The 19589-nt window shown below is 37.3% G+C and overlaps 1 protein-coding gene and 1 long non-coding RNA gene across 6 annotated transcripts in view; one reads left to right on the forward strand and one right to left on the reverse strand.

Annotated features, from left to right (window-relative positions):
* Window positions 1-19589, reverse strand: part of AGL (amylo-alpha-1,6-glucosidase and 4-alpha-glucanotransferase) — a 117155-nt gene that overhangs the window by 77715 nt on the left and 19851 nt on the right. The window contains exons 1-2 of one of the 5 annotated variants that reach the window (XM_081306141.1): window positions 315-479; window positions 28-117 (exon numbers count right to left, since the gene is read on the reverse strand). The exons of 1 other annotated variant lie outside the window; for it this stretch is intronic. The gene's annotated coding sequence lies outside the window, so the exon portion shown is untranslated. Of the gene's footprint in view, window positions 1-27; window positions 480-517; window positions 657-19589 lie in introns of those variants that run through there. 3 more of the 5 variants (XM_081306142.1, XM_081306143.1, XM_081306145.1) reach the window with 3 other exon arrangements.
* On the forward strand, window positions 415-7700 carry LOC308655827. Its single transcript, XR_014023523.1, has 3 exons — window positions 415-518; window positions 1579-1692; window positions 6981-7700. It is a non-coding gene; the product is annotated as an uncharacterized lncRNA (long non-coding RNA).

Below are 19589 nucleotides of genomic sequence, written 5' to 3' on the forward strand. Positions count from 1 at the left end.
CCAGGGTTGACAGCTAGCTGCACTTACATGTTCCAAATGTGGTTTAACTCTAGCAGAGCAATGAGAAAGAAGGAATTTTATAAAGAAGATCCGAGAAGGCAAATTGTTTTCTCTTCCCTTAAAGCACAATGAGGAAGACTGAAGCAAATATATTGTATTGTCAATTCTTACAAATAAAACATAACAAAACCAAACAAGCTAAAGCACTCTCAGAGAAAAGCGATACTATTTAAGAAAGCCTGGAGTTCAAGGGGAAAAATTCCCCGGTCTCAGGCCAAACGGCTGTCAAGTCTCCAAATGGCACTTCTGCTTACAGGAGATTAGTCTGCTCAAAGATAACAGGTGGGAGATCGCCCCATTCCCAAATTCGGGTCAGAAGCCACCAATGGGGAGATGAGAACAGAGGAAAGCAGTTGTCGCCCCTGGAATAGCTGTAAGAGACATAGGATGGACAGAGAGAGCTATAGATAGAAAGAATGCATTTCTCCGGGAGGCCAGCAGCATTCCTAGCACTTACGGTGAGCAAGTTATACAGGCGGCATCTGGGAAACCCCGGGTCTGGCGCTATTCGGGGGAGGGCACGGGAAGGCAAGCAAAAGGGGAGAGGCCGGCTGCCCAGCCTTGGACCAACGCCGCAGCCCAGGGAGGGCAGGGCGCGGTGAAGGGCAAAGGGAGGGGAGGTGGCGCCAGCACCCGGAGACCAGCGGGGAGCGTCCCCGAGACTCCGCCTCGCGCGGGTCCCCCGGAGGCCCAGATTCAACCCGGCGAGGCGTGCACTGGCTTAGGTGGGAGTGGACCTGCCTCTCGTCCACTTCCGGGAACCTCCAGGCCCACTAGCCCAGACCGCTAGTCTCGCGAGAGCGTGTTCACTGCGGAGTTTCAGGCTGCGGGAAGCCGGCTTCCCAAGCGGCTGCAGAAGGCACATGACGGGATCCTCTATTTCTCCCGGCTTTAGGGGAGGTGTGGCGGCGTGGGTGCCACAGCCTGTGAACTTAAAATTCTGTGGTTCCAGGCTACGAATTAGATTGAGCCGCCCAGTAGGATCTTTTCGTGGGAAGGGATGAATGCTGGGGGCCAAGCAATGTGGCTTCCCGTGCCTTTTCTACCACTGTGTGTTTCCTGTTGTTGTTGTTTTTTTTTTTTTTTTTCCCAAAAAAGCATGCCTAAATTCTCGTAGCCTTGATTTCCCTGGGTCTGAAATAAGGAACCTGGCTACAGTCTCTGACATACCATCCAACAGGTGCCCATCCTCACTAGGCTCCGTGGTGCATCTGTGTAACCCATCTATTCAGGAAGCTCAGGCAGGAGAATTGCAAGTTTGAAGCCAGCCTCAGCAACTCAGTGAGACCAGCTCAAAACAAAACAAGACCCCACAACAACAAAAACAACAAACAAAAAATCATATCCTAGCAGGGAACATCTTCCTGAATGCAGACACTGGACTAGGTGGGTGAAGGGTGGCCAGTCTACAATAGAGAGGATGAATACTGCTTGTATTTACAACATCCGGTTGTACCAGATGATCATCTTGAGATTAAGCTGCACATATTTTAACCAGAATTTCTGGACTCTGTGTAGATGCCTAAGAAGATTTTATGCCTGAGGAAAAAGGAAAATCCTTCTTTCAGAGTTTTTCAAGAACACCTAATGGTCATGAGAAAATGGACAAAAGGTTGGGGTTAAGTTAACCAGGTATGGATAAGAATCTTATTTTACTGTGAAATTACAGTTTTGTAGGTCCAAAAAGGATGCGGAGGTGTTTTTGTTAATCAACTTTTTTTGTGTGTGTGTGGTGCTGGGGATTGAATCCAGGACCTTGTGCATCCCCTTCAAGCATATGCCCCAATATAACTGGGAGATTTCCAATTAGACTTGCCTCTTAGAGGTCCCACCTAATAGTGTTGCAGGCTGGGGGCCCAGCAATCAACACATGAGCATTTGGAGGACATTCAACCAAATCATAGAAGATGGGGTGGGGTAGGTCATCAAATCTTGTAAGGCTTTGCAGGCCATTCTAAGGACTTAGGCTTTTACTCTGGGAAAAAGAGCCACTGAAGGATTTTGAATAGAGGAGTGACCCTTTAAAAGTATCACTCTGAGGCCTGGGGGTATAGCTCAGATTGTAGAGTGCTTGCATTACACGCACAAGACCTGGGTTCAATTCCCAGCAGCACACACACAATTTGTAAAAATATCACTCTGCAACTTTGTGGGGAACAGCTGAATAAACTGAAGAGGGTAGCAAAGAAGGACTGTAAGGAGAACAGTTACAACATATTTCAGTTATCCAAGAAAGAGAAAGTGGTGTACACATGTGCAAGTTTTGGGATAAAGGTGTAGCCGTGAGAAGTTGTTGAATTCTACTTTCTATTTTGGAGGGCAGGATTTACTCGAGAGAAAGGTGTCAACTATGATTCCAAGGTTTTTAATCTATGAAAACAACCATAACAAGCACTGTTCAATAGAAATCTTGAGTGTAATTGAAAAATTTCAAGTTGTCACTTTAAAAAATGGGTGAAATTTTCGTATTAGTAACATATATTAACACTATGTCTAAGTCATTGTTTCAACAAATAATCAATATAAAAAGTTACTGATTAGATGTTTTATGTTCTTTTTTCATATTAAGTCTTCACAGTCGTGTTTGCACTTTATACTTCTAGCATGTCTCAGTTCCAACAGCCACATATCATGGGCTCAATAGCTTCATGTGGCTAGTTGCTACCATGTGGACAGTACAGAAGTTGCCATTTTTTTTAGAGAGGAAGAATAAAGGGAAGGGGTAGGAGTAGTTAATGAAATCAGGAGTTTGTAGACAGTAAACTTGAGAGCATGATTAAACATCCTAGTAGAGATATCAATTTAACATTTGTATCCCTGACCTCCAAATTATTGTTTTTCAAATTCGTTGGAGACCTGTAAAAACAATTTATTAGCTGTAATCAGCAATTTTTAAAATTAAATAAAGAATATATTAATGAATTACATCTGGTAAAAGTATTATTTCATAAAACATCACTTTCTATTTCTTAATTTTGATGTATTGAGTTATGATTCCTACTGGATATCATGGTTAAAAAATGTTTGAAAGTGATTGCCCTGGAATGCCTGCTGTGCAAAACTGTAATTTATTATTGTGAAATAGTGCCTGGGTTTTATTTCCAGCTTTGCCACTAACTGAGAAGCTTTGAAAGGTACTCAATTTCTTTTTAATTAATTTTTTCAACTGTAAAATGGGAATAAAAATAGTACCTACTACAGATCCAATGCAATACAGATTTTGCTCTGAACTTTCTCACAGAAAACCCTTTGATGATAAAACCTTTGATGATAAAATCCCCATCAAAATACCAGTGATATTGGAGCTGGGATTGTGGCTCATGGTAGGGTGCTTGCCTAACATGTCTGGGGCACTGGGTTTGATTCTCAGCACTGCATATAAATAAACAAAATAAAGTTCATTGACAACTAAAAAATATTTTAAAAATACCAGTGACATTATTCATAGAACTAAAAAAATAATACTAAAATGTATATGGAAGCCCAAGCCAGGCATGGTGGTACATGCCTATAATCCCAGCGACTCAGGAGGCTGAAGCAGGAAGAACACAAGTTCAAGGTCAGCTCAGCAACTTAGTGAGGCTCTAAGCAACTTAGACAGAATCTGTCTCCAAATTAAAAAAATAAAAAGGACTAGGGATGTTGCCCAGTGGTTAAGCACCCCTAGGTTCAATCCCTGGTACCAAAAAAAAAGAAAAGAAAAGAAAAAGTATGCAAGAACAAAAGACCCAGAATAGCCAAAGCAGTTCTGAGCAAAAAATAGTAAAGCTGGAGGCATCATACTACCCAAATTCAAATTGTACTACAAAGCAATATTAAAAAAAAAAAAAACTTTGTATATACATACAGTATAATGGAACAAAAGAGAAGCACTAAAACAAACCCACACAGCTAGTAATCTTATTCTTAACAAAGATGCCAAAAATTTACAGTGGAAAAAAAAAAAAAACAGCTTTTTAGTTTTACGCCATCCCATTTCTTGATTCTTAGTAGTACTTCCTGAACTATAAGAGTCCTACTGAGGAAGTTGCTGCCTAAGCCTACATATTGGACCATTTTCCCTATGTTCTTTTCTAGTAGTTGTAAAGTTTCTAGTCTTATTTCTTGGTCTCTGGTTCATTATGAGTTGACTTTTGTGCAGGTGAGGTACAAGAAGAAATGTTATATGGTATTTCCAGGATTCTCCTTAAAGGAAGGAAGTTCAACCATTTCTCAGATGGATATCCAGTTTTTTAGGTTTTTACATATGGATATCCAGTTTTCTTAGCACCATTTGTTAATGACTTAAATAAAAGATATGTTTATTTTTATCCCACATGTAAGTCCAGAGATAAGTGTTTCAAAATTGGTAAGGCAGCTTTTGAAGCTATCAGGGTCTACCTTTCTGTGATCTGAACTGCTGTTGACTCAGAAATCAGCAATGGACGATGGGAGATTAGAAAAGACAAACAGACACACATACACAAAGAAAACTGGGACCAGGTGGGGCATCATCCTCTGATAGAGGAACAATGGCCCAGAGCTAGTTTATCTCTGTGTTACATTTATTATATAGGTTTTATCATCAAAGGGTTTTCTGTGAGAAAGTTTCTTCAGAGCAGGCAGACTAAAGGACAAAGCCAATTATAATTATCTACTTGTGCTAATAATTCTCTACCCCTGGCAGCTGGTATCTGAACTCAGGGTCAAGACTAATAGTCCTGTGCCTTTCACAGAACCTCTTTTAAGCAGGGAGTCACTATAGCAACTGGGCATTCTTGACCTGCACTTTACACAGGAAGTTCCCAGTGCATGTCCATATGCTGCTGTGGGACAGTCAGAAACCATGATTCAAATCACTGCTTCGGGCTGGGGATGTGGCTCAAGCGGTAGCGCGCGTCTGGCATGCCTGCAGCCCGGGTTCGATCCTCAGCACCACATACCAACAAAGATGTTGTGTCCGCCGAGAACTAAAAAATAAATATTAAAAAAAAATTCTTTCTCTCTCTCTCTCTCTCTCTCTCTCTCTCTCTCTCTCTCTCTCTCTCCCCACTCTCTCTTTAAAAAAAAAAGAAAAAAAAACAAATCACTGCTTCCTGCAATACCTCATACTTTTCTCTCTTTCATTGTGGGGACCTCATCTTAATTGTATAATATGGCTGCCTGAGCTCCCACTATCATAGCTATGTTCAGGCAGCGGGATGGAGGATGAGAAATGGGTGAACTTCCTTCCTTTAAGGAGAATCCTGGAAATACTTTATAACATTTCTTCTTGTATCTCATTAACCAAACTTACATACAATGTACACTCAAGTGTAGTCTTTATCTAGGCAACAATGAGACTAGCTGAAGCCCGGGTTTTGTTGTTATGGAAAGAGAAAATGGATTTTGGCAGACAACTAATAGTCTCTGCCACAGTTTGCACGCATTTTTCTTCATTTTAAAATTTGAATTGTCATCAAAGTGATACAGTTTTAAGGAGGAGGATGGAAGTCTCTGGGGGAAATGTCTCCAGGAAAAATAGAAAAAAAAAAAAAGAAAAGAAAAGAAAACTGATTCTTTGATGTGTGTGGCCACATACAGAGGTGTTTTAAAAACAACTCATATTGTTTTCTGTTGGAAAATTTCATGGTTAATCAATGTTGGACTCAGAGAAAACAAAATACACACACACACACACACACACACACACACAGTCCTGTTGTAGAATGCTGCTTTGCATCTGTCAGCCAAATGTGTTTGCTAAAACTGAACCCTTCAACTGGGCCAACTTTGTCTCACAGTCACAGAAGGACTGGGGGAATCTTGCTTGCTGCATGCTCACTCCCAAGAACAAGGAGGGAGGGGAGCCAATCTCACATAGTTTTCTTCCTAAATTTACCAACCAGATAAATCACACTGCTTCCCCAGTAATGAAGGAAGTTAAAAAGTAGAGAATCCAGGATATGGTTTAGGGAATCTCTCCATTCAAAGAAAATAAGAAATAGGGAAAGGTATCTTCCTCTGTTATCATGTAAGTCTTTTAAACTTCTTTTGTGCATTAGTTCTTAATATATATATTATTATTGATCAATATATATTATTGGTCTTCTCAGGATTGGAAAACAAAAGTATGAAATGTTTTGGAAATCAATATGTGCCCTACAAGTACTGAATAACAGCTAATTTTGAATGGGCATCGAAGAGGTGACAAGAACTATTCTAAGCTCTTTAGATGAATGAACTTAGTACCCCAAACAAACACTATTATTACCCATAATTTAAAGAGAAGGAAACTGAGTTCCAAGGTACAAGTAACTTGTTGACAGACACATAGTGAGTAAGTGGATGGATGAATGTGACTTTGCATTCTCAATGATTCTATTCCATAAACTTTACATCTGGGGGCACAGATGTTATTCCTATGGCCAGGTAGCAATAAAGGCCTTGTAAACTGGATTGGAATGTCACTGACTTTCTTTGTGGCTGAGTCAAGAGTGAATATCCCTTGATTCTGGGGACATTCTGGCTCTGCTTAAATTCAGTGCCTCAGAACATCACTGCCAGGAGCTCTTCGCCTACCTTGCCTACTATCTGATGAGTTTGGTGCTCTTTTAAGCTTCTTTGGTGTAGGATATAATATTGTATTAGAATTATCTTTTAATTTTCTCCTTTTTCCAGCAGAGTCTCTGAGACAGGGACTATGTTTTCTATCTCTGGATGGCAGAGTTACAAAATTATTTACACTGCTTAGATATACTAAGATAAGTATATTTTTTCTTAAAAACTTCCCTGATCACCATTATCATTCCCCCACTTGCTAGGCAGGCATAGAAAACAAATTTCAGTCTAATCTGTTTTAAAATTAATTTTGATCATGTTGTTAAAATAAACTTATTAACCCCATTTGAAATACCTGTTCTATCCTTTTGATACCCCTTCCCCTCCTTACTTCTTCTAAGGTGGTGCCTGCAACTCAGAGCCATCTCACTTGAACACCAATGAACTGGTCATTGTTCAGGGGTGAGCACCACCAGAAGTACATCCTGCTCCTGGTTAAGCTACTCATGTCCAATAATGATAATTTCCCAATCATTTCTTCTTGGCTTCATCAGGGTCTAAATCCACCCCTGCCAATGCTTCTTGGCCTTCCTTGAATTCCTACTTTCACTGCAGACCCTTCTGAGTATCTGACCAGTTCTTTACCTGGTTCAAGGCCCAAGACATCCACTTCATAAGCTTTGGCTGGAATCACTTCACCTCTGCTATGGTGGATCCATGAAATGTGCACTGGAGATGAAAATCAGATCCTGTCTGAAACTAACCTCCTTAATTTACCCTTTTAATTATGCTGATACCCCTCTTTTTGGACCTATCTACACACCCTAGCATTACACTTTACACCCAGAATGTAGAACAAAGAGCGCACACACACACACACACACACACACACACACACACACACACGACCTCCATGTATCCAATAAACTGTCCCGACTGTGTGTTGATCACTGTTTTATACATTGAGGATACAGTAATGAATAAAAAAAGACAAAAAGTTCTTGCCCTCATGGGGCAAGTTGAAAAGGCAAATAAGAAAGGTGCATCAACGCTGTTGAAATATTAACCTTAGGTCTGAGGGTGTAGCTCAGTGGCAGAGTACATGCCTGCATGCTCAATTCCTAGCACTGCAAAAGAAAAAGGAAAAAGAAAAAAAAACTTCATATCATTATCTCAGGGTCTCTATAGCATACTATTATAAATTGTTTTATTAATGACTTTACTAGAATATCTATACTTTTGTTTACAGTTTAATGAATAATTTACTTAAACTATTTTGACATTTTGAATATTTTTCCATGTTTCTTTTTTCTCTCTAGTGAGAGTTTTTTATTATCTCTTGGAAAAAGACTTCCAGAACAAACACACTGCGCTTATTTCTTTTTTTCCCAATTTTAAAAAATATACATAACATATAATTTACCAACTTAACCATTATTAGTTGCACATTTTTAATTTATATTTTTGTGTACCTATTTGTTCTATCTCTCCAGAACTTTTCTTTTTCTTTAGTGGTGCTGGAGATCGAATCCAGTGCCTTATACATGCTAGAAAAATGCCCTATCACTGACTACATTTCCAGTCCCAGGAGTCTCTTTCATCTTAATTGAAACTTTATACTTATTAAAAAATAACTCCTCATTTCCACTCTTTCAAACTCCTGGTATGTTTATGTCTAGGATGGTGCTCACTTTGCTGCATTTGCCATTTTTTTCAAAAGGAACGCCCTTCTTCTCATTAGTGTTGGTTAGTTTGGTATTTTTGTTTGTTTGTTTGTTTTGTTTTGTTGTACTTGTAGATGGACAGAATGCTTTATTTTGTTAATTTTTATGTGGTGCTGAGGATCGCTTGCTAGGCAAGCGCTTCTCCATGGAGTTCCAGCTCCAGCCCTGGGTTGGTTAGTTTTTAAACTTTATTTTCACAGCTATGAATAAAAAATTGCTTGAGATTGTTTTTATTGGTTCCTTTCCTAATTAAGGATGGTAAACAAGCAAATTTCTCAAGACCAAGCTTCTTGCAATGGAAGAATTTGTAAGAATGCATCAGATTTCCTGCCATAGCAGTACAACATGTCTTCCCTAACAAAGAGTGAGCTCCTTGTGAGGAGAAGGGATCTTTTCTCCTGAATCTCCAGTAGGCATAAGTTGGTCTGTGGTATAGCAATCACTTAACATCTTGGGAGTGAATCAAATAACAATAGTGTATGTCTTGCCTTATCCTTCCTTCTTTTCCCAAGAGAGAATGCATCAAACTCAGTAACTTCCATGGAGTTGATTTACTGTAAAGTATAAATATGGAAGTATTTGACTTCTGCAAATACTGCAAAGGTAAGCAGTTATGGCATAGGACTTGAGATTATTGAACTGAAACACTTAGTATTTTGTATTAAGAGAGGACTGTGCTGTTTTTTTACTATGTCATTATTGATTGCTTTATCTTTTCAAAACCTTATAGATTCATATATTATTCAATTCTCAATAGTTTAGTTAATAGACTGTCAGATGGTAGGTGGCCAAACTGCAATCTACAGGCAGAATTGGAAAATGAATTTACTTTGACTAAGCTATTTTTACAGAACAATATCAACATATAGTACATTATGTGAAAATAAAATTATACAATATATAATCTATGAATGATACTTGCTATATAGATTTTAAGTTTGATGACCAGCACAACCAGAGTACTTGGAAGAAATATTTCACTGCCAATTGAGTAGACTCAGAGAAAAGGTCAATGGTATAACTGCAAAGGCCAATCTATTTTAATTGCCTGAGGTTTAAAAAAAGCCTCCTTCTCAATTTACTGAGACTGTGAGAGTCATTTTCCTGCTTACACAGTGGTAAAAGACTTGTACATCTTGAGTGCAACATAATGGAAAATTAGAAAAGCACCAGATGAAGTTAACCAGCACTTTGGAAAGTTTATTACATCAACATAACCTACATGTCCTGTCTGTACAAATGATTGCTCATTTAGTCACATAGAAAAATATCAATAAGTTTTCATTTTTAAAAGTGTTTTACTACAGCGAATTTATGTGGAGATTCAAACACAATAGTTATATCTTCAAAATCTCTAAGGCTGGGGCTCCAAGATGGTGGAGTATAGGAAGGAGGCACTTTCCACTTGCTTTGCTGTTTGGAATTGAAATCACAGAAATACTGCTTCATAACAAGATGTCTGAATAAAATTATTATATATCAATATTTGTGTGTCAGAGATTTGGAGAAGTCCATTCTGGTGTTGTGAACAGAGAATAGAAAGGAATACTCCTGAGCGGGGAGCAGTGGTGGTGCTGTGTCTCTGCAAGGAGGTGGAGGGCAACACAAAGGGAAAGAGAAGCATAGCAGGCAAATTTGGCAAATAACCACCTGTAGCAGTTACTCTGAACTTGCACATGAATCTGGGGTTCAAAATGTGCTCCGTGTTTCTCAACTTGTAAGTGAAGAACTGAAGTGGAGATCTAGCTCTAAGAGTTTATGCTGAATCTTCTTCCTTCGAAACCAAAAGTCCTAAGCAAATACTTCCATAGTTTCTCAGCCCGTGCTTACTGCATGACCTAAAGTACACCTGGCAAATCACAGTAATGAAACGGTTACAGAGAATAGTGAATCCAGAGGGATTCAAGACAGAGATACAGAGGAGAATGCAAGCCGTTCTCTCTTTGAGCTCTGTGGTGCAAATGACTAGATGATAAGGAGTAGGGAAACTGAATAGGTGGGTGTGATTATATTCAGGGACAGAGACTTGGAAGTTCATATTTGGTAGCAGGGGGGCACAGGAAATCTGCTGTGCACCATCCACCCACAGTAGTGGGTTACCTCACCCTATCAGTAGAACTCAGAGAAGACTCTAGAAACCCAGATGGCCCCAAGATAGGCATCTATTCAGCCCTAGGGTATAGATTTAATTGCTCCAGAGTAGATACCCCAAACAAAAGTTCAAAGTTCCCTTTAGAGCTCAAATCGAGCAGTCAAAACTTCCCTAATAGATCTCTCCACTGCTTCAACCAGTAAGAGCAGCAATCTAAGATGTCTGCACAAAACCCCAACAGAAGATACTTTCAATACCATTTCCCTGGTACTGGTGAGTAGAGAAGCTGAGAGCAATTTCAGACAGCTACACCTCCATGCCACTCCAACATGAAGAGTATTGAAAATCACAAAAGGAGGATGGGTTTAATAACATCCTGTCCTTGCTGTCTCTAAGGGGCATTTAGCACAAGAAGTAGGTGACAGAAGGACAGTTTGGGTTAAGATGAAAATATTCACAACTTCAGCCACCTCAATGAAAAAATCCTAGCATTTTTAGTTAAGAATTTTTCTTTTTCTTGTTTTATATATATGAGAAAGAATAGAGTTCATTAACAGTAAAAAAAAAAAAAAAAAGCTGGGGTATAAAGGCAAAAGGAAAGTTGGGACATTCAAAAAAGTAAGAGGAGAAAAACTGGAATAAAGGTAGTACATGAAGACCCTAGAGAGGGAGAAAGTGAAGAGGTTGAGAAAAGAAAACTAGATCTGGTTCTAGTTATATTTGATAAATGATTTAATAAAATTATAAATTATTTGATAAAAATTTTAATAAATCATTTAATAAAATGATCAAGAGGAAACCACATTATTATAATAGCAGCTCCCCAAGAGTGATTTAAAGCAGTAGTTTAGCACCAGAAAATTGAGTCAACAAAGCTATGGTTCTGGTTATATTTGCTGATTTGTTCTACACATATGCACATACACACACACACACACACACACACACACACACACACACTTCTGTTTCCCTCCAATTTTATCATTTCTTTTCCTTTTATTAGTATTTTACTGTTTGATTACATTTTTCTAAAAGGTAGTAATTGCTTTTTTGTATTTTTAGTGTTTTTGTTTGGTTTGGGGAGGTTGTTGTTGTTTTGCTCTATTTGTTCACTTGCTTTATTACGCTTTTTCTCCTCTCCTCTCCCTCTGATAGCAAAATATCCAATTCTCTTTCCTCTACTTCTTCAGTTTCTCCCTCTTTAGGACCTTTATGTACTACCTTTATTCCACTTTCTCTCCTCTTAACTTTTGAATATCACAACTGTCCTTTTGCCTTTATACTCCAGCCTTTTTACTCTTAATGAACTATATTCTTCCATATATATATATATATTTGTATATGATGCTGAGAATTGAACCCAATGCCTCACACATGCTAGGCAAGTGCTCTACCACTGAGCTACAACCCCAGTCCCATGAACTATATTCTTAATATTCTTGTAATCCATGTAGTTTATCCTTTGGAGAATGGAATAAAATGATTCAGAGGAAGCCACTTTATTATAATAGCAGCTCCCAAAGAGTGATTTAAAACAGAACTTAAGCACCAGAAAATTGAGTTGACAAAGCTAAGAAGAATGAAGGACTCTTTCACTTGAAACAGGTGATCTAAGCTCTGGGCTAAGAAGCCTGGCTGATACCAGGGGTGTGGGGACCGAGACTAGTTAAATGTAAACCAAATTTGATGATCCATGAATCATCTCTTTAGAGACTATAAAGGACTGGAGGATAGACTGAAGCATTCCAGTCTCCTCACCCCAGAACAGGGTCTGGGACTCCTAGAAGGAGGGGGCATCAGAGCTATCCAGCCAAGATGGGAATGAAACTCTGCATAGAGAATCCCATAAGAAGTTTGACCACTTTGGAGCAGAGCTGAGAATAAATGACCTGCAAAATAACTGAAACCCCAGAAAGAAAGTAATATACTTAAAAAACCTCCAGCAAAATGAATAAATGCATAAATGAATAAATAAACAAATTCCCAGAAAATGATGGAGGAGAAATAAATAGTAAGTCCTGATTCCTCCACAACCCATAATTGAAGCTGTGTGAGAAGAGCTGACCAGAAAGCAAATGTAGTTTAAGTGCAATTTTACTTTCTTTATCTAATTTCTCAACCAAGAAAAAAAAAATCCCATTTACCACCAGATTAGTGAACCTCTGGATAACATTTTTAATATATTTTTTAAAATGATTTATTACTCTGAAGCATTGTTCTAAAGTTGCTGTAATCACTGGGGATTAGTATCACCTTTCAATGTGCTGTTAGAGACTGAATATACTATCAAGTTCAAATTGAGTGAAAATAGCAACACCAAGACATTTGTTCAATCCAGCACTCATAGTAAAGAAAAAGCAGCTCACTAAAAAAGGCCTTATGTAAAAATAAGAGGGTTAATTATCCCAGAAGGTAGGTAAAAATACTAATAATACAAAAAAAAAAAAACCCAAGGGACAAGCCACCCCAAATAACTCACAACACAATTGATGTCATTGACATCACAGTAGAGGAAATGCCAGAAAAAATAATTTAGAAAGTTGATAATTAAAATGTTCAGTGAACTAAAAGAAGATCTAAGAAACAAACAAAATAAAAATTCTGGAAATGACAGACTCAATAAATCAAATTAAAAATTCAATTGAAAGCATCACTTATAGATTAGATCACATAGAAGATAGATTTCTCGAGCCTTGAAGATAAATTATGTAGTCTTCCAAACAAAGTCAACAATAGCAAAAAGATAGGAGATCATGACTAGAATATATAAGAAATCTGGGATAATATGAAGAGACCTATAAACTAAAGTAATGCATCTTTTCAGTGAAATTATGTTAGAAAATTTCTCAAATCTTAGGAATGACAATCTCAAAAATACCAGAGGCCTTTAGAACCCCAAATAGACAATACCAAAAGCAATCTTTACCAAGACACATTAAAGTTAAAATGTCTAATACACAGAACAAATATAGAATTTTAAAAGCTTCAAGGAAAAATGGCATGTCACCTTTAAAGATAAACCTGTCACCTTTAAAGAATTTCCACAGATATCTCAATCCAGACACTAAAAGCCAGGAAGATTTGCAATAATATATGCAAAGACCTGAAAGATAAGAAGTGCCAGCCAAGTTGCTATATCCATTAAAGCTATCCTTCAGAATTGAAGATGAAGTAAAAATCTTCCACAAAAAGCAGAAACTAAGATAATTCATAACCACTAAACCACTATAAAACATACTTTATGAAATATTTCACATAAAAGAAATAAAAAGTAAACATCAAAACCAGTGACTGATTGGATCTCACTAGAGCAATAATCAATTAAAGGAGAGTCTGAATTTTAGATTTAATAAAAGTGGCAAAGATAAAAAAATCATCTCTCTATAATAACATTGAATGTAAATGGTCTCAATTCTCTAATCAAAAGACATAGATTGGGAGAGTGGATGAAAAAACAAGACCCAACCATTTATGTCATTTACAAGAGACTCACCTTACATGCAAAGACATACACTAGCTGAAGGTAAAAGGATGGATAAAGATATATCATGTAAATTGAGACAGAAAGCAAGCAGGACTAGCTATTCTAATATCAGACAAAGTAGACTTCAAGTCAAAATTATTTGGAAGAGACAAAGTCATTTCATGCAGATTAAGGGAATCATCCAACAAAAAGATATAATAATTGGAAATATTTATGCCTCAAATGTTAGTACATAAATCAAATCCTACTTTATATAAAGATTAAAATAGAGCCCATTAAAATAATATGCTGTAATTTTAACACACCTTCTCTCACCAAAATATAGGTCATCCAGACATAAACTAAGAAGACTCTTCAGAACTAAAAAGTACTATTTGACAAATGAACTTAACAAACATCTATTTCCATCAACAACTAAATTAACTTTCTTCTCAGATGCGTGCAGAACCTTCTCTAAAATAGACCATGCTTTAGTATACAAAACAAGTCCTAGCAAATACAAAATGAATATAGACAATTCCTTGGATTCTAGCAGAAAATAATGGAATTAAATTAGGAATCAATAATAAGATAAAAACCAAGATAATATTTGACACGTGGATATTCAATAATACACTTTTGAATGAGTAATGGGTCATAGAAGAAATAAGGGGAGAAATGAAAAAAATTTAAAACAAATGAGAACTGAGATACAATATATCAAAATCTCTGCAGTACAGAAAGACAGCTCTAAAAATAAAGTTTATAGCATAGACTGCCTGCAAGAAACAAAGAACCAGAAAGATCCCAAATAACTGATAGAAATGTTACCCCTCAAAGTCCTAGAACAGCAAAACAAACTAATTCCCTAATCAGTGGAAGACAGGAAATAATTAAGATCAGAGCTGAAATTATGAAATTGAGAAAAAAATACAAAGGATAAATGCTTTGGTTCTTTGAAAAGATAAACAAGATTGATAAGAACTTAGCCAAAATAATCGAAAGAAAGAGAAGTCCCAAATCAATAAAATTAGAGATCAGAAAGGAGATATTGCTGGACACAGTGGTACATACGTAATCCCAGCAGCTCAGAAGGCTGAGACAGGAGGATAACAAGTTCAAAGCCAGCTTCAGCAACAGCCAAGCACTAAGCAAGTCAATGAGACCCTGGATTTAAATAAAATAGAAAATAGGGCTGGGATTGTGGCTCTGCGGTTGAGTGCTCCTGAGTTCAATCCCTGGCACAAAATGAGGGACGGGAGGACGGGAGGACGGGAGGACGGGAGGACGGGAGGACGGGAGGACGGGAGGACGGGAGGACGGGAGGACGGGAGGACGGGAGGACGGGAGGACGGGAGGACGGGAGGACGGGAGGACGGGAGGACGGGAGGACGGGAGGACGGGAGGACGGGAGGAATCACCACAAACATTTATGAAATCCAGATGATCATTAGGAATAATTTTGAAAATTTATACTCCAATAAACCTGAAAATCTAGACTATATTTTAGACATATATAACCTATCAAACTGAATTAAGAGGATATAGAAAATCTAAACAGACTAATATCAAGCAATGAGATTAAAGGAGCAATTAAAAGCCTTCTAACAACAACAACAGCAAAGAATAAAAACCTCCCAAGACCAGATGGATTCTCAGCTGAATTCTACCAGACCTTTAGAAAAAAAGGCTAATCTTGCCCACATTGTTCTATGAAATAGAAAGGAAGGCAACACTCCCAGATTCATTCTATGAAGCCAGTACCACCTTAAAACAAAAACCCAACAAAGATACATCAAGGGGAAAAAAAGCAAATCTTAGTTTATATAAATACTAAATAGAGCCCATTTTACAGATGCAAAAAACCTCATTAAAATGTAAGGAAACTGCATTCAAAAACACATTAAGAAGATTGTACATCACAATCAAGTTGGTTTCATCCCAGGAATGCAAGGCTGTGTCAATAAATCAATAAATATAACTCACAACATAAAGTAGAATTAAGGATAAGAACCACATAATCATCTCAATAGATGCAGAAAGAGCCTTCAACAAAATCCATTCATGTTAAAAATCCTAAAGAAACTAGGGATTAAGGGAACTTACCTCAACATAATAAAGGCTACATATGGCAAACCCCAAACCAAAATCACTGAATGGAAAAAAACTGAAAGCATTCCTCTAAAATCAGGAACAAAACAAGGATGTGCACTCTCACCATTTCTTTTCAATACAGTTCTTAAAACTCTAGCCTGAGCAACAAGGCAAAGAAGGAAACTTAAGGGATACAAATAGGAAAAGAAGTCAACTAATCTCTGTTTACTGATCACAGGATCCTATATGTAGAAGACTCAAAAAACTCCACCAGAAGACTTCTAGAGCCAATAAATTAATTTAGCAAAATTTCAGGATGCAAGATCAACATACAAAAATCTATAGCTTTCCTATCCTCCAACAATGAATCTGCTAAGAAGGAAGTCAGGAAAACCATTCTGTTCATAATAACTTCAAACAAAATAAAATAAAAATTGGGAATAAATCTAACCAAGGAGGAGAAAGATCTCTACAATAAAAATTATAAAACACTGAAGAAAGAAATTGAAGACCTTAGAAGTTGGAAAGACCTCCCATGTTCTTAGATAGGCAAAATTAATATTGCCAAATGGTCATATTACCAAAAGCATTATATAAACCCAATGCAATCCCCATCAAGATACCAATGATACAGAAGTAGAAAAAAAAAAAGTGCTAAAATCCATGTAAAAGAATAAATGACCCAGAATAGCCAAAAGAAAATGTTTAGCAAGAAGAATGAGGCATCAGATACCAGATCTCCAATTATTACCACAGAGCTACAGTAACAAAAATGCCATGGTGGGCTGGGGATGTGGCTCAAGCGGTATCACGCTCGCCTGGAACGCGTGCGGCCGGGTTCGATCCTCAGCACCACATACAAACAAAGATGTTGTGTCCGCCGAGAACTAAAAAATAAATATTAAAAATTCTCTCTCTCTCTCTCTCCTCTCTCACTCTCTCTTTAAAAAAAAAAATGCCATGGTATTGGCATCAAATAGACGTGAAAATCAATGTCTTCTCCCCTAATTAGAAGCTCAGCCACAGGGACTCTGTGTTCTGGCATTCCACATGTCTTATGTTCATCTCTTCACTTGAGATACCGTGAGCATAGATCCCACGGGGATTTCTCAGTAACTCTGAGAAATACTTGGTGAAATAATGTGATTTTTTGTGTGCATGAATATTGTACAAAATATTGGAAACAAAACTTTTTATTTTTATGTTTCAAATTTTCTGCAGTTAAACAATTTATTCATGTGGTCACATTTACTATAAGTTACGTTATCGCTGGGTTTCCAAAATTCCTTGACACTGAATATCTTGTATATTTTCTGGGAACTTCGTGTAAGATAATCTAATTATCTCATATCTTATAATGATCTTATTGGCTTATAATACCAAACATAGGAAAATTCTAAATCATGAAGTACAGCTTTAATTTTCTTTCAAGGAACTAGTGAACAACGTGGTGGTGTGGTATCTTGCTAGCTATGCCTATGAGAGTGCTTGAACTTGTGCAAGTCAGTTGCATTTTATTCAACCACATTACTACAGATCAAGTTGTCCCTTTAGTCCCATTACTTCATCACACCACCTGTAGAGAAGCTGCTATTTAAAGTAGTTTATTCATATGCTAAATTAAACTTCAGTGTCAGTGATATCATTTGATACTTAAGCAGTCCTTTACAGATTTTTTAAGTATTGCAATATTTAGAATTCCCTTTAATCCTTGCCACAGTTTTGTGAAGAAAAGAAAGCCATGAAATCCATGGTACTGGAAAATGAAGTCATAGGTAAACACAGCAGCCTCTGTTTCCCCATGCCAACCATTCGCTTATCTTGTGAGGGCTGTGTGTTTGTATGGCTGAATATACATGTGGAGAGTTTCTGTTCGGGTTCCCTGGATGCTCTAGGTACTTTGCTTTGCTTTGGTTAATCCAAAGACTAGCAACCTCTGTATCACTTGGAAGCTTGTTAGAAATGCAGACTCTCAGGCCTAAAACTGGACCTGCTGAGTCAGAGTCTGCATTTCAACAAAATCTCCAGATTACTTGTGAACACATTTGAACTTGAGAAGCACTAATCATGCCTTTGTGTCCCAAGTTGTTGATTTCTTAAACTTCCATGTTTAGGGATCCTCTACTTCCTACATTGATGGGATCTATAGAGAATCACAGCCAATTCAGTCGGATGACTTTTTTTTTTTAATTCTAAGACCTATCACTAAGTGTGCCCTAAGCTGTCCCTCTTTTATTTTGTCAAAGAAGAGAGACTTCTTTTTTCTTTTAAGTTCTCCTTATTTTCACCTCTTTCTTCTTAGTGCTTTTTGTTTTCTGGAAGTAGAGTATTTTCTGTAGCTTTCGGAGGCTGTGTCCACTCTCTGATCAACCTGAAGGCGCCTGTTCTCCTAGGACATCTCCCTCAATAGCACTCATGTGCTGAGGTTCTGTTTGCTGTCCAATTCTCAGCAAAGGTGAGTTGCCATTAATTTTAATATTAATAAAATTTTAATTTTAATAAAAAATGCTTTAGGTAGATTTAGAGTAACTTTTAATTTTTTTATTTGTTCTTCCTAGTTGTATACAACTGTAGAATGTACTTTGATATATTATCTATACATGGAGTATAACTACCCATTCTTGTGGTTGTACAGAATGTGTAGTTATACTAGTCATGCATTCATATATAAACATGTACATTTATATATATTCATTCTATTGTCTTTCCTATTCTCATCCCCCATCCCTTCCTTTCATTCCCCTTTGTCTAATCCTGTGAACTTCTATTCTTCCCTACTCTTACTTATTGTGAGTTAGCATCTATATCAGGGAGAACATGAAGCCTTGAGTTTTTTGGGATTGGCTTATTTCACTTAGTATTATAGTCTCCAGTTCCATCCATTTACTGCAAATGCCATAATTTCACTTTTCTTTATGGCTGAGTAGTATTCCATTGTGTATATGTACCACATTTCCTTTTTACATTAACCTGTTGAAGGACACTTAGGTTGGTTTTATAGCTCAGCTATTGTGAATTAAGCTGTTATAAACATTGATGTGGTTCTATCACTGTAGTATGCTGATTTTAAGTCCTTTGGGTATATGCTGAGAAGTGGGATAACTGGGTCAATTGGTGGTTCCATTCCAAGTTTTCTGAGGAATCTCCATACTGCTTTCCATATTGGCTGCACCAATTTGCAGTCCCACCAACAATGTATGCATGTACCTTTTTCCCCATCCTCACCAACATTTATTGTTATTACATTCTTGATATTTGCCATTCTGACTAGAGTAACTTTTGAATGAAATACTCTACAGACTAAGAGTAGGTTGCAGCTTTCTCTGTCAAATTCAACTTTTAAAAAATTTATTTGTTCTTTTTGGTTATCCATGACAGTAGAATCCAATTTTATATGTTTATATAAGCATGTAATATATTTTATTCTAAATGAGGATCTCAATCTTGTGGATATACATGATGTTGTCAAGCTCTACTTTTTATTTTATTTTATTTTTACAACATTATAGAAAACTTGAATCTCAGAAGTATATTTTATATATTTTTTATTTTCTTTCTTTTTGGGGGAGGGTGGATGGGTACTGGGGATTGAACTGGGGATTGAGGTGTTTTACCACTGAGCTACATCCTCATCCTT

The sequence above is a fragment of the Spermophilus citellus genome, assembly GCF_964194105.1.
Source record: "Spermophilus citellus genome assembly, chromosome: 9".
Classification (NCBI taxonomy): domain Eukaryota; kingdom Metazoa; phylum Chordata; class Mammalia; order Rodentia; family Sciuridae; genus Spermophilus; species Spermophilus citellus.